Below are 13761 nucleotides of genomic sequence, written 5' to 3'. Positions count from 1 at the left end.
TTACCAAGTGCCCACACAGAAAAACCATTCACTTAAAACCCAGGCAGGGTTTGAAGTGTGGGAAAAGAAATTGAAAACAGGATAAGTCAGTATCCTCCTTATGTTTCGAATCTGACTAAATAAGTCTTGTATGCAAATGTATCCGTAACATGGTGACGGGGGGGGGGGGGGGGGGGGGGGGGGGGGGGGTTATTTCCAACAAATATTTAGCAAGGCAAAAATATTTCTTGAATCTACCAATTGCTTTTTCCTCTCTTCTCCTCCTTGAGTTTCCTCCTATTCCCCCCCCTCCCACCGCCCTTTTCCCCTGTCCTCTATAGCTAGATAAGGAGAAAATATCTCTTTTAGGTAGTTATTTTAAAATACCAGTCAAATTAACAATTTGGTAGTTTGATATGTGATATCTGGCTTTTGTTACAGTAGTTTTGAAACCACAGTTACCCTAGCAACTGAATACATTTTTTTCTTTTAAAAAATTTTAGCTGTCGAGAAAAAAAAAAAAAAGAAAAAGAAAACTTCTTGCCAGAATTTTCCCATAATAGCTTCCATTAACTGCAGTGACTTCTATTGGAGAGGCCAGCACTGCTGTCTCCTGCTGTCACCAGTCATTCACTGATCTAGCAGATGTTTTGTTTGATAAGGCCAATTTGAGCTTTATAAAACATTTATTTTTTCACCTCCAAGGAGCAAATACCAGTAAGGATGGGATTCAGCATCCATCACTGGATACCATACAAGGGCCTCAACCTGCCAGTGGAGTTTCTAGGTGAGAAGAAATACTAAAACAAATCTAAAGGCTTCATTTATTTTTTCTTTAAAGAGGGGGGATGGTTAAACACATTAGATCAGTCCCTAGAGACTTAGCAAGAGGAAAAAAGTGAGTGGAAGAGCCAATAGTCTACTATGGAATCTTTCTGGAAAATCCCTTGTGGATGCATGCCCAAAGAGGGTGATGATGCTAGTTGGTGAGATGAGGGAATGAGAGAGGGAGTGATGCACATTGCATTGAGTTTTATAGAATTGATAAACTGTGTATTAGCATTTCAAGGAGGTGAAGCAGAGAAGAACAAGCAAGGGGAAAGGGGTCCATTAGGGCTTTTTGGAACAAGTAGACTTTGAGCATTTGTGAGAACACTCCCTTGCTTCTCTCATAATTATGCTTCTAATGCACATAACTCAAAATTACCCTTTCTTTCCAAAAGACAAAACGAAACAAAAAACCAACCACTGATTGTATAAAATTACGAATATCAGGGCACCTGGGTGGGTCAGTTGGTTAACTGATTTCAGCTTGATTCAACTCTTGATTTCAGCTCAGGCCATGATCTCATGGTTCATGAGATCAAGGGATCAAGCCCCACATCAGGCTCTGCACTCACGGTGCAGGGCCTGCTTGGGATTCTCTCTCTCCCTTTCTCCTTGTCTGTGCCCCTCCCTGCCTCAAAATAAATAAATAAACATAAAATAAAATAAAATTACAAATATTCAAATCCTTTCTCTTGAGTAAAAGGAAGTTGGTTTCAAGACCTGGGGCTATGGTGTGAGTAAATCAAAAGAAGTAGTGGGTAGTTCTGTTCTTGTTGGTGAGATGCCTCCTTTTATTTATTTATTTATTTATTTATTTATTTATTTATTTATTTAACATTTATTCATCTTTGAGAGACAGAGAGAGACAGAGCATGAGTGGGGAAGGGGCAGAGAGAGGGAGACACAGAATCCGAAACAGGCTCCAGGCTCCGAGCTGTCAGCACAGAGCCCGACGCGGGGCTCGAACTCACGGACCGCGAGATGGTGACCTGAGCCGAAGTCGGCCGCTCAACCAACTGAGCCACCCAGGCGCCCCGAGATGCCTCCTTTTATGAGTCTCCTGTGGAATTGTTTATTTTGTCATTCTGCAGAAGACCAAAAAAAGAATTCCAGTGCAGGAAGTCCCCCTTTGCAAAATAATGGCTCAACAAAATGAAGGTTTAAGTCCTTCGACTTTACTTGAGATTGCCCTACCTAGGTAAAATATTTTGATTTGAGGAATTACATTTGTAGCCAGGATGAGAACTAAAAAGAGAGGAAGAGAATGTCAACTCCATTTGCAGAAAATGTAATTAAAAAAAAAATTTTTTTTTTTTTAACGTTTATTTATGTTTGGGACAGAGAGAGACAGAGCATGAACGGGGGAGGGGCAGAGAGAGAGGGAGACACAGAATCGGAAGCAGGCTCCAGGCTCTGAGCCATCAGCCTAGAGCCCGACGCGGGGCTCAAGCTCACGAACCACGAGATCGTGACCTGAGCTGAAGTCGGACGCTTAACCGACTGAGCCACCCAGGCGCCCAAAAATGTAATTTTTCTACAGTAAACTCACCCTGAACAACAACAAAATGTTTGCAAATATATGCACAGTGTTCTCTAAGTCAAAATAGAAGAAAAAAAAAAAGAGCCAAACCAGCAATATCCCAGTTAGGGCTTTTTCTTAAGGACTTGAACAACTTAAAAAATGTACTGCTTCTATTTTTTTTTCCCAGCTTTTTGGAGATATCATTGACATATAACATTGAGTAAGTGTAAGGTATACAACACGTTGATTTAAAGCACATATATATGGTGAAATGGTTACCACGATGAGGTTAGTTAACACACCCATCACCTCAGGTAATTACCACAACTATACTCACCATCTGTACATCCTTTGATCCCCAGAACTTACTCATCTTATAGCTGGAAGTTTGCACCTTTCCACCAGCATCTCCTCATTCCTCCCCCAGCCAGTCAGTCAGGAACTCAGCTAGACTACAGTGAGGATGGATCACTTGTCTCTGCTCCACCATATTTGAAGCCTCAGCTGAGAAGACTCAAGACCAAACTAGAATCTTCTAGATGAGTCTTCATTCACACCTATGGCAGTTGATTGCTGGCCCATCTGCCAGGATACCCATTTGTGGTCTCTCCATATGGTGTCTCTGCATGGGCTGATTTGGACTTCCTCATGGCATGCTTGTGAGTTCTTGGAGTGAGTGTCCCAAGAAAGCAGGGTGAAATGCATGGCATTTTTGTGATCATTCTGCACTGCTCTGTTGGTTGGGGCAGTCACAAATGTTTGCCCAGGTTTGAGGGGGAAAGGACATAAACTCTACCTCTCCGTGGGAGACATGTTTAGGCCACTTTGTAGAAAGAGCACTTAGGATCCGAAATACTGTTCCAGCCTCTTTTGGGGAAATACGGTCTGCAATAATATATGTATATACATGTGAAAGGAGCTTCCTAATAGTGCAGAGAACTGACATCTAAGGGCCACTTTTTACCATCTGTGGCAGTTGAGAATTAAAGTTTTTCCTCAAAGACTGAGATGTAAAGCAGGATTTTATGTACTTCTTATGCTTTCATTATTGGGAATTCCTTTCCATTAGTTTCTTGGAAGTGTAAAATTTGCAATGTTTTAACATTTTGCTCTCACCTGCAACATTTGTAAGCACATTGCAGCTCTCTTAATTCTCATCAGCAGATAAACAACATCAAGTCCAGAAATTTCCATACCTCAGGGAATTTCTGTTTTGGCTCAAAACACTGCAATGAGGATATTGATCTAATAACTCCATTACTGACGTCTCTTTAATATAAAATTTGACAGACTGCTTTAATAGAGAACTATTTACAATAGAAAAAAATAATGCTCAATCTCTCGATTGTGCATTCTTTTCTTTTACCTTCTATTTGTTAGAAATCAGCCTCCATCTTTGAAAGAAACTTTAATAGTTTTCTTTGTTACTGCAGGTCTTTTTTTTAATTTTTTAATATGAAAAGAGACTGAGGAAATGTCCTAATGTTTGGTTAACAAATTAAAAACCCATGTTTAAATGCTTTAATATCCTGGTCCTATTTCACTGTGTCATCAGGGGTTGATTTACCAGCTGTAAAATTACATAAGAAATCTTTTAAATGTAGAACTGTTGACAATATTTGAACTTCTGTATATATACTGTGATCTTCTGATAATGACTGCATCAATTGTGACAGCTCACTGTAGCTCACCCAGACTAGCTCTGAAATCAGGGATGCATTTACAGAGATCTGAGAGGGGTCATGAGACTGGGTTTGATTTCAGTATCCAGTGCTTTTCATAAACTCAACAGTTCAGGCCTTTTCCACCCTTCTCCAAATCCTTTCTGCAAACTTTGAACAAAATACCTCTTTTAAGAACCAAACCATTAGTATATTTGGATAGCCTATCAATTAAGAAGGTAGGAAAGATGTTGATTATATAGCCAGGACAGGCCTAAGGGAAAGGAGTTTTGGAAGTTGACAATCTGTCATTTTAAAACATTAAGTTGAATGTGATACATCTCAATTAATAGGTATTTTAGATGAGAAGGCATTAACTCAGAGCTAACCCATTTTTCTTTTTTTAATTAAAAAGAAAAATTTTTTTTTAACGTTTATTTATTTTTGAGACAGAGAGAGACAGAGCATGAACGGGGGAGGGGCAGAGAGAGAGGGAGACACAGAACCGGAAACAGGCTCCAGGCTCTGAGCCATCAGCCCAGAGCCCGATGCGGGGCTCGAACTCACGGTCCGCGAGATTGTGACCTGAGCTGAAGTCGGATGCTTAACCGACTGAGCCACCCAGGCGCCCCTAACCCATTTTTCTATGTGCCTAGCTCCACCATAATTGAGAAATAGAGAAAGCAGTGCACAGAAATGCAGGTGAGAGCAAGGTGGGATTCATTTGGCTACATGTGTTAAAATGATGGGAAACCAAGATAAATATATTGGCTTCAAGTTTAGAAAATAGAAGTTTACTCCTTTAAAATAATATTTTTTAAGTTTATTTATTTTTGAGAGAGACAGAGTACGAGTGGGGAAGGCGCAGAGAGAGAGGGAGACACGGAATCTGAACCAGGCCCTAGACTCTGAACCAGCACAGACCCCGATGCGGGCCTCGGGCTCACAAACAGTGAGATCAAGGACCTAAGTCTGAGTGAAGATGGATACTTAACCAGCTGAGCCACCCTGTCACCCCCGGAAGTTTACTTCTAAACTGATATGATGACTCCATGATCATCAGAGATCTGACTCCTCTCTTGATGCCCCACCTATTTTACTTAGTACACAGCCTTATAGATCAAGATACTCAAGGTCCAGCTACTGATTCTACATTCTAGTCAGCAAAAAGGAGGAAGGGCAAAGAAAACATACTCTCTCCCCTTAAGAACACTTCCCAGGAGCTATGCTCGACACTTGAATTAACATCTCCCGTAATAGAATTTACTCACATGGCCACATCCAGGTGCAAGGAAGGCTGGGAAACAGTCTTTCTTCCTCATGGCTCTGTTCCTAGTTAGGAAATCTGTAACCAAGGGAAAGGGGGAGACGAGACACAGGATGGCAAATAGTATCCACAAAATTAGTGCTTTGTGTGAGGAGGGAAGACCTAGAAACCAAGAACCTGTTAACAATGCTGAGACAAATTTTATACTACATTTGTAAACTTCATTCTATCCAATGTGAACGTCAAGAATTATACGTAAATGAAACAAACTATTATTGATGTTGCTAAGTATGAAAACAGCATTGTGGTTATATTAAGATAATGCTCTTACTTTTTGAAGATTTATGTTGAGTACGAAGAAGTTAAATAACGTGGTCTCTGATTTGCTTAAAACAGTTCTGCAAAGAAAAAAGTTGGTGGGATGGGGGAAGATGAAGGAAGGAAATATGGTCAAAATATTGATAATTTTAAATTTTGGGTTAAAGGTATACAGGAATTATCATCATCACATTATTATTTTTTTAACGTTATTTTTTGACAGAGACAGAGCATGAATGGGGGAGGGCAGAGAGAGAGGGAGACACAGAACCCGAAACAGACTCCAGGCCCCGAACCGTCAGCACAGAGCCCTATGCGGGGCTCGAACTCACAGACTGCGAGATCATGACCTGAGGTGAAGTCAGATGCTCAACCGACTGAGCCACCCAGGCGCCCCATCATATTATTTTTTAGAATGTTTGAAACATTTCACAATAGAAATTTCTTTGTAAATAATCAGTATTAAAATTTCTAAATCCTAAACGATAATATGAGTTCCTTATAGCCTTGGCCAAATTACTTAATATTTCTGAGTCTCAGCTTCTTCATATGTAAAATGCAGATGATGATACTTGTCCTAACCAGTTAACAGTGCTGCAGTGAAGGTCAAATGTAAAAATGCCTGTGAAAGTGTTTTGGAACCTATAATGTAGTATGGTATCAGTTATTGTTAATGATATGTTTGCTGTCATTTTTGTTATCATTGTTAATGTGAGGGCAGAGGCCACGTCTCATTATTCACTGTTGTATCTCCAGTGACTAGTAAACTGCTGACACATAATAGATAGGAAATGAATGTTGGATGAGTAAGAACAAAAATTGTTAAGAAAAAAAATATGTATTGAGGTGCCTGGGTGGCTTAGTCGGTTGAGCATCCGACTTTGGCTCAGGTCATGATTTTGCAGCTGGTGAGTTCTAGCCCCGTGTTGAGCTCTGTGCTGACAGCTCGGAGCCTGGAGCCTGCTTCGGATTCTGTGTTTCCCTCTCTCTCTGCCCCTTCCCTGCTCTCACTCTGTCTCTCTAAAAAATAAAATAAAAACACAAATAATTTTAAAAAGAAAAAAATATGTATCTGAAATTGACAGGGACAGAAGGGACCTGAGAAATAATCCCATAACTTCATATTACATATTGAGGAAAACTGAGGCCAAAGCAATTAAATGACTGGCTTAAAGTGACACAGGGTGGCAGAGTTTCAGTATAGTGAAAGAGGCAAAGGCAGAGTCAGGCTTAAAATCCACAGGGAAACACCAGAGACCCAGAGGAATTTATTCCCTTTCTAGCTTACCTTAGGAAAACGTACCATAATATAATTCTGTTATCTCTGTTAAAGTCCCCAGGGAACAGTGTATTTTGTAGCAGCACTCAGATATTTTTCTTTTAACTACTGTTTCCAAACAGGAGGCTAACCAGTGGGGACTCAAAACATCCTTTGTTATGCAAACGTGTTGGCTCTGATAATGGCCCCTATGATAAGAATTGGTCTTCGGGGCGCCTGGGTGGCTCAGTCAGCTAAGCGTCCGACTTCAGCTCAGGTCACGATCTCACGGTCCGTGAGTTCGAGCCCCGCGTCGGGCTCTGTGCTGACCGCCTCAGAGCCTGGAGCCTGCTTCAGATTCTGTGTCTCTCTCCCTCTCTCTCTGACCCCTCCCCCGTTCATGCGCCTGTCTCTCTCTGTCTCAAAATAAATAAACGTTAAAAAAATTTTTTTAAAAAGAATTGGTCTTCATGTTCCTGGGTGGCTCAGTTAAGTGTCTGACACTTGATTTCTGTTCAGGTCATCATCTCACCATTCATGGGCTCAACCCCCGCATTAGGCTCTGTTGCTGACGGCACAGGGCCTGCTTGAGATTCTCTCTCTCTCTTTCTCTCTCTGCCCCTCCCCACCTCAATAAATAAACATTAAAAAAAGAAAAGAATTGGTCTTGTAGATGGAATTACTGTTCTACAATCTTTTCTTTAAAAGGTCTCATAATACTGTTACATAATCTTTGTGGTCAAGGGCTGCAAATTTAGGTCAAATCTTTCATAGGAATTCTCCACTTGAGTAGGTATCTGAATTGATCATCTCACTGATACCGTGACACAACAGGGCTGAATTAGGACCACATTTTCAGTTGCACACGCTATTTTAATGTGTTAGATATGGATGTTCAACACCCTCCAAGAGAATAACCGCAGATGGCAACCCATCATGTAGCCAAGATTACAATAATAGAAATGATCACTTATCTGTTTGGGCATACGATAAATATGTATTTTTGCTCATGAGTCTACTGGTTGGTTAGGTAGTTTCTGCTGATTTGAGGTGGGCTTTGTTGATCGCATCTTGGGTTCATTTGAACCTGTGATCAGCTGGAAGGTCAGCCTGGAACTGATTGGACGGGGATGGCCATGGATGAGAGGACTTTTATTCCTGCACTCTTGTCCTCTAGCAGGCTAACCCATGCTTGCTATCATACGGAGGCAAAGTTTCAAAAGAGCAAATGAAGCATGAAAGTCTCTCTCGACTTCTCAGCTCAGACCAGACACATTCAGTTGTGCTGCATTCTACTGGTTTAAGCAAGTAACAAGGCCAAGTATAGATTCCACCTCAAAATGGGAGAAGCTGCAAGTCGCATCATAAGAGGACATGGATATCGGGAAGAGAAGAATGGAGGCCATTTTCACTATTAGTCTACCATAATAAGGATGGGATTTTGCTAGAGATATCTTAGTGAGGTTTCTACTGGAGTGCTCCCAACTAACCAGACATATAGCCTTCCAAGTGCTTACCTCTGTGAGTTAGGAGCAGGGGAAACACTTCATAGGAACAGTGGAGAAAATCTTGAAGTCAGGCAGTCTGGAAAAAGGTATGACTTTAGAAGTTTACAAAAATAGGCATAGATGTCATTTTGCTGTGTTTTCCAAAGCTTCCCTATGGCCAATAACAACATGGATTTCTATGTTCTGGCTATTAAGCTCTTTGCATATAGCAGATCATTTACTTCTATAACTACCCTATGAGACATTATTAACTCCTACTTGATGGATTAACATAATATAGCCTTGGAAGGTTAAACAGTTAAACAGTCTGAGAGCACCTGGGTGGCTTAGTTGGTTACGCTTAAGCATCAGACTCTTGATTTCGGCTCAGGTCGTGATCTCGCTGTTGTTGAGATCAAGTCCCACACCCCGTGTGGAACCTGCTTGAGATTCTCTCTCTCCCTCTGCCCCTTCCCCCTCAAAAAAAAAAAAGAGAGAGAGAGAGAGAGAGAGATTAAATAGCCTGATTGAGGTTCTGTCGCCCTAAGTGAGGGAGTGTGGTTTCAAACCCCTGGTCCATTCTGACTTCAAGGCCAGTGGGAGGTATTAAACACTATGCTATTTAGTATCCCCCAATGCAGAAGCCCTGTACCCTGCAATAGCATTGCACATCCATTTGGAGGCACAGAAAACAACAACAACAACTAACAATCTCAACTTAAATAAGAAATAGAATTTTCACTTGCAGTTTTTATGCTACAGCAGGTTCGTGTGAAATCAGAAAAGCAGGAGTCAACAAACGTTTCCTACCAAGAGCCAGAGAGTAATATTTTAGGCTTGTGGTCGTATGGTCTCTGGTTACAACTCTCAGGTCTGTCTTTGGTAGCTCAAAAGCAGCCAGAGACAAAGTATAAGATGAATGAGTGTGGCTGTGTGCCAACGAAGTTTTATTGATAAAAATAGGTGGCTGGCCAGATTTGTCATAGAGAACTTGGAACCAAGCCAGGACTTGGCAAAAATGCACTTTGTTCCAAAGGACAGTTTGATGTGTTGTCCAAATCCTCTCAAACACACAACAACAATAATAATCATGCACGTTATATGATTCATATATGCTACTAATAAATATATTTTTACAAGTAAGGCAAAATTATGACTATCACACAAATATTAAAAAATACATATCAAAGATTTTATTTAACTCATTAATGAGGGAAGCAGTAAGAGGTTTAAAAACCTTTCAAAGAGGAATCCAAGGAACAAACACGCATGGCAGCATTCAGAAATGCTGAAATTAATTTGCTAGTAGATGAAATACTGATAAATATTTACAGGGAATAAAATGTACAAATCATTTCTTCTATAGGCTAATGGTCAATGGCATGTTCACCAGACACAATTTATTTACAGGAATATAAGAATATCCATCACCTGGGGCATGTGGGTGGCTTCAGTCCGTTGAGCTCAGCTCAGGTCATGGTCTCACGTTCGTGGGTTTGAGCCCCACATCAGGCTCTGTGCTGACAGCTCAGAACCTGGAAGCCTGCTTCGAGTTCTGTCTGTCTCTCTCTCTCTTCCCTCCCCTCCCCTGCTCACACTCTGCCTCTGAAAAATAAATGTTAAAAAAATATATATCCATTACTCAGGAAAGTATTCACAATGTGAATAATAATAAAAATGTATGATATAATAATTTAAAAACTATAAGGGCGCCTGGGTGGCGCGACGGTTAAGCGTCCGACTTCCAGCCAGGTCACGATCTCGCGGTCCGTGAGTTCGAGCCCGCGTCGGGCTCTGGGCTGAGGGCTCAGAGCCTGGAGCTGTTTACGATTCTGTGTCTCCCTCTCTCTCTGCCCCTCCCCTGTTCATTGCTCTGTCTCTCTCGTCCCAAAAATAATATAACCGTTGAAAAAAAATTAAAAAAAAAAACAAAAAAAAATATAAGACGTGTGAAGAAGCAGGAACGCTATAAGGGAAAAATCACTCAATAGAACTGGGAGGAAGAAAACTGACACAGATGGTAGAATTCAATAGGCAAAGACATTGAGTTATCACAACTGCATTGCTATGTCCCAAAATGTACTAGTAATTTTCAACAGAGGAGTGCTTCTCTTCCCACCCAGGCAACATTTGGCAATGTCTGGAGACAGTTTGGTTGTCACAATTTGGCAGAAGTGGGTGCTATTGGCATGTAGCGGGGAGAAGCCAAGGTTGCTACTAACATCCTACTGTGTACATGACACCCCCACGACACAGAATTGCCCAGCCCGAAATGTCAGTAGTGCTGAGGTTGAGGAAGCCCTGAACTAGAGGAAAGATTTACATGTTTTAAGTAGAGACACGGAAGATACGAAAAGACACAAAATGAACTTATAGAGATGAAAGCAATGACAGCGATGAAAAATACACTGATAGGATACTTACAGACTGGATATTGCAGAAAAACAGGAGTGAACTTGAAGACATGGCATTATAAACTACACACAATGAACCCAGACAAAACAAGTCTGGAGGAACAAAAGGAACAGAGCACCAGTGAGCTGTGGGCCAACTTCAAGTGGCCTAGTGTATACATACATAAACTGGAGCCCTGACAGAAAGAGGGGTGGGGAGTGACAGAAAAAAACCTTTAAGAAATAAACCCAAAAGTTTTCCAACTTTGATAAAGACTAGATCAAAGAAGTACAACAAACCAAGCACAAGAACATGAAGAAAATACCAAAGCAACATCATGATCAAATGCTTAAAACAAGTTATAAAGAGAGAATATTAAAAGCAACCAGAGAGGGGGGCACCTGGGTGGCTCAGTCGGCTAAGTGGCCGACTTCGGCTCAGGTCATGATCTCACAGTCCGTGGGTTCAAGCCCCTGCGTCGGGCTCTGTGCTGACAGCTCAGAGCCTGGCAGCCTGTTTCAGATTCTGTGTCTCCCTCTTCTCTGACCCTCCCCTGTTCATGCTCTCTCTTTCTCTCTCTGTCTCAAAAATAAATAAATGTAAAAAAAATTAAAAAAAAAAAAGCAACCAGAGAGGAACAAACAAAACAAACAAAACATGACATACACAGAGGAACAAAAGATAACGATGACAGAACACTTCTTAACAGAAACAATGTAAACATTCGGGCACCTGGGTGGTTCAGTTGGTAAAGCATCCTACTTCGGCTCAGGTCATGATCTCACGGTTCCTGAGTTCAAGCCACCACATTGGGCTTGCTGCTGTCAGCACAGATACTGTTTCAGATCCTCTGCCCCGCCCCCACCTCTGCCCTCCTCTGCTTGTGCTTTCTCTCTCAAAGATAAATAAACATTAAAAAAAAAAGGAAAAATGTAAAAAAATTTTAAAAAGCGACATCTTTTAAAGTACTGAGAAACAAAAAGCTATCCTATATATACTACACTAAAATACCTTTTAAAAATGAAGGAAAAATAAAGACTTTTTTCAGGCATTAAAAACCTGAAGTAATTTATCACCAGTGTTAGCCACATTGTAAAAAATGTTGAAGGAAATCTTTTAGGCAGAAATATGAAACTACCAAAAAGAATCAAAAGCATTGGAAATGGTAACAATAGAGGGAAATGTGTTTGGTTGTCCCCTATTCCTTGAATCTTCTAAAAAGATTACTTTTTAAACAATAGCAACAACAAAATAATGTAATGTGGGGTTTACAACATGTGTAGAAGTGACATCTATGACAGCAATAGGACGAAGTAATGGTTTACTTGGAAGGGAGTCTGAGGGGGGTCATCTAGGAGCTCTTGTCTATGACTGAATGAAGTTGTTATACTTAGGAGAAGTATTAGGAAACTCATCTGGCCTAGAGGCTGAGTCAGCTCCCCAGTTTGGTAAGTAAATATTTATTTCCTAAGGAAAATAAAAAAGGAATGAAGGTATAGGCCGATTTGTACAGGAGCTTAATATGGATTTCCTCAGCAATAATACAGGTCATTGATTCTCCTTTTGAACATCCTATCCACAGCAGGCTTAGTAGACAGGCCTGTCCTAGGGTAGATTGAGATTGGGAAACAGGCATTCAGGAGGTTCTCCTTTATGGTATATGGCAAGGAACAGACCAGCAAACTGGCCTTCTGAAAGCCAGGAGACATGGCTACTAGAATATTCAGATGGGGAAGCCAATCTGGATTAGGGATGCTCTGCCCCAAATGAAGCTAATGGGCAAATAGCCACCCTCTCCACAAGGCCTGGGTCTACTTCTAGAAGTCTTTTTATTTGTCCCTCACTTTGGGAACCCAGAAGTAAGTGGTAAATCTCTTCATAATCACAGGGAGGCAAAGATATTCCTAAATATAAGACCAAGGCCAGAAATGAGGAATGCGGCCCCATTTACCAGTCACTGGGATTCACCTTGTGCCAACATTGTATTACGAATGTTTTCATAGACTTGACCAATCATTTTGATATCGTGTAGATACAGAACTTGAAATAATTTGTCTTCAAAAGTGAGGCTGCAGCATTTGGCCTTAAAGATTTCAAACCTAGAAACTGTAAAAGTTGGATTCTCAAAATAAAATATAACTGAAAGACGGACTAATTATCATGTGGAGCTTCAGTAGCTATAAAATCCCATAGAAATTGTCTGGGTCCTAGTGCTTCTGTTGGAAATAACTGAATTATTCATACAAACTCATAAACACAAATTAATTTCTCACTCTGTACAGTACTCTGAGAATTAGTAATGTTTTGACCAAAAATGACAATTCCCTAAAAGTTAGCACATGGTTTTTATTTGGAGAGACAAGCTGATAACAGTCTTAATCTGAGCACAGCAAAGTCTTTTTCCATGACATAGAGAAGCTGGCTATATATGTTCAACAACCTGTTTGTTATCACTCTTCCAAATAAGTGAGAAAGTTGTAGGTAAAAAAAAAAAAAAAAAAAAAAAAAGATTAACATCAATGATATTTCTTCGTGAGCTATGTTTTTATCTAAGCCATTTGGACTCTAGCTCTGCATCTGGATTTTACATATATTGCATAGTTGACAAATACAGTTAACAGATAGCTACTGTGCTACTCTGCACGGTTACTGTACAAATGAGATTTGCTAGTTACCTTGCGATAAGCATGCACAAATCTTAGTGGCTTACAACAACAAAGGTTTATTTCTCACTCATGGAATGTGTAAGCTGTGGCTCTGCTCAAGGTGTGTTCATTTTGAGATCCAGGTTGAAGAGCAAACACCTATTTAGGACACTCATTATTATGGCAGAGTGAAAAGAGCATAATGGCTGAACCAGGCAGTGGCTCTAAGCTTTCATTTATTTAATTTTTTAAAAAATGTTGTTATTTATTTTGATAGAGAAAGAGAGTGAGCATAAGTGGGGGAGGGGCAGAGAGAGAGAGAGAGAGAAATCCAAGCAGGCTCCAGTGCTGTCAGCGCGGGGCTCCAGGCGGAGCTCAAACTCATGAGCCATGAGATCATGA

The sequence above is a fragment of the Lynx canadensis genome, chromosome C1 (assembly GCF_007474595.2).
Source record: "Lynx canadensis isolate LIC74 chromosome C1, mLynCan4.pri.v2, whole genome shotgun sequence".
Classification (NCBI taxonomy): Eukaryota; Metazoa; Chordata; class Mammalia; order Carnivora; family Felidae; genus Lynx; species Lynx canadensis.
Note: the sequence above shows the minus strand (reverse complement) of the source record.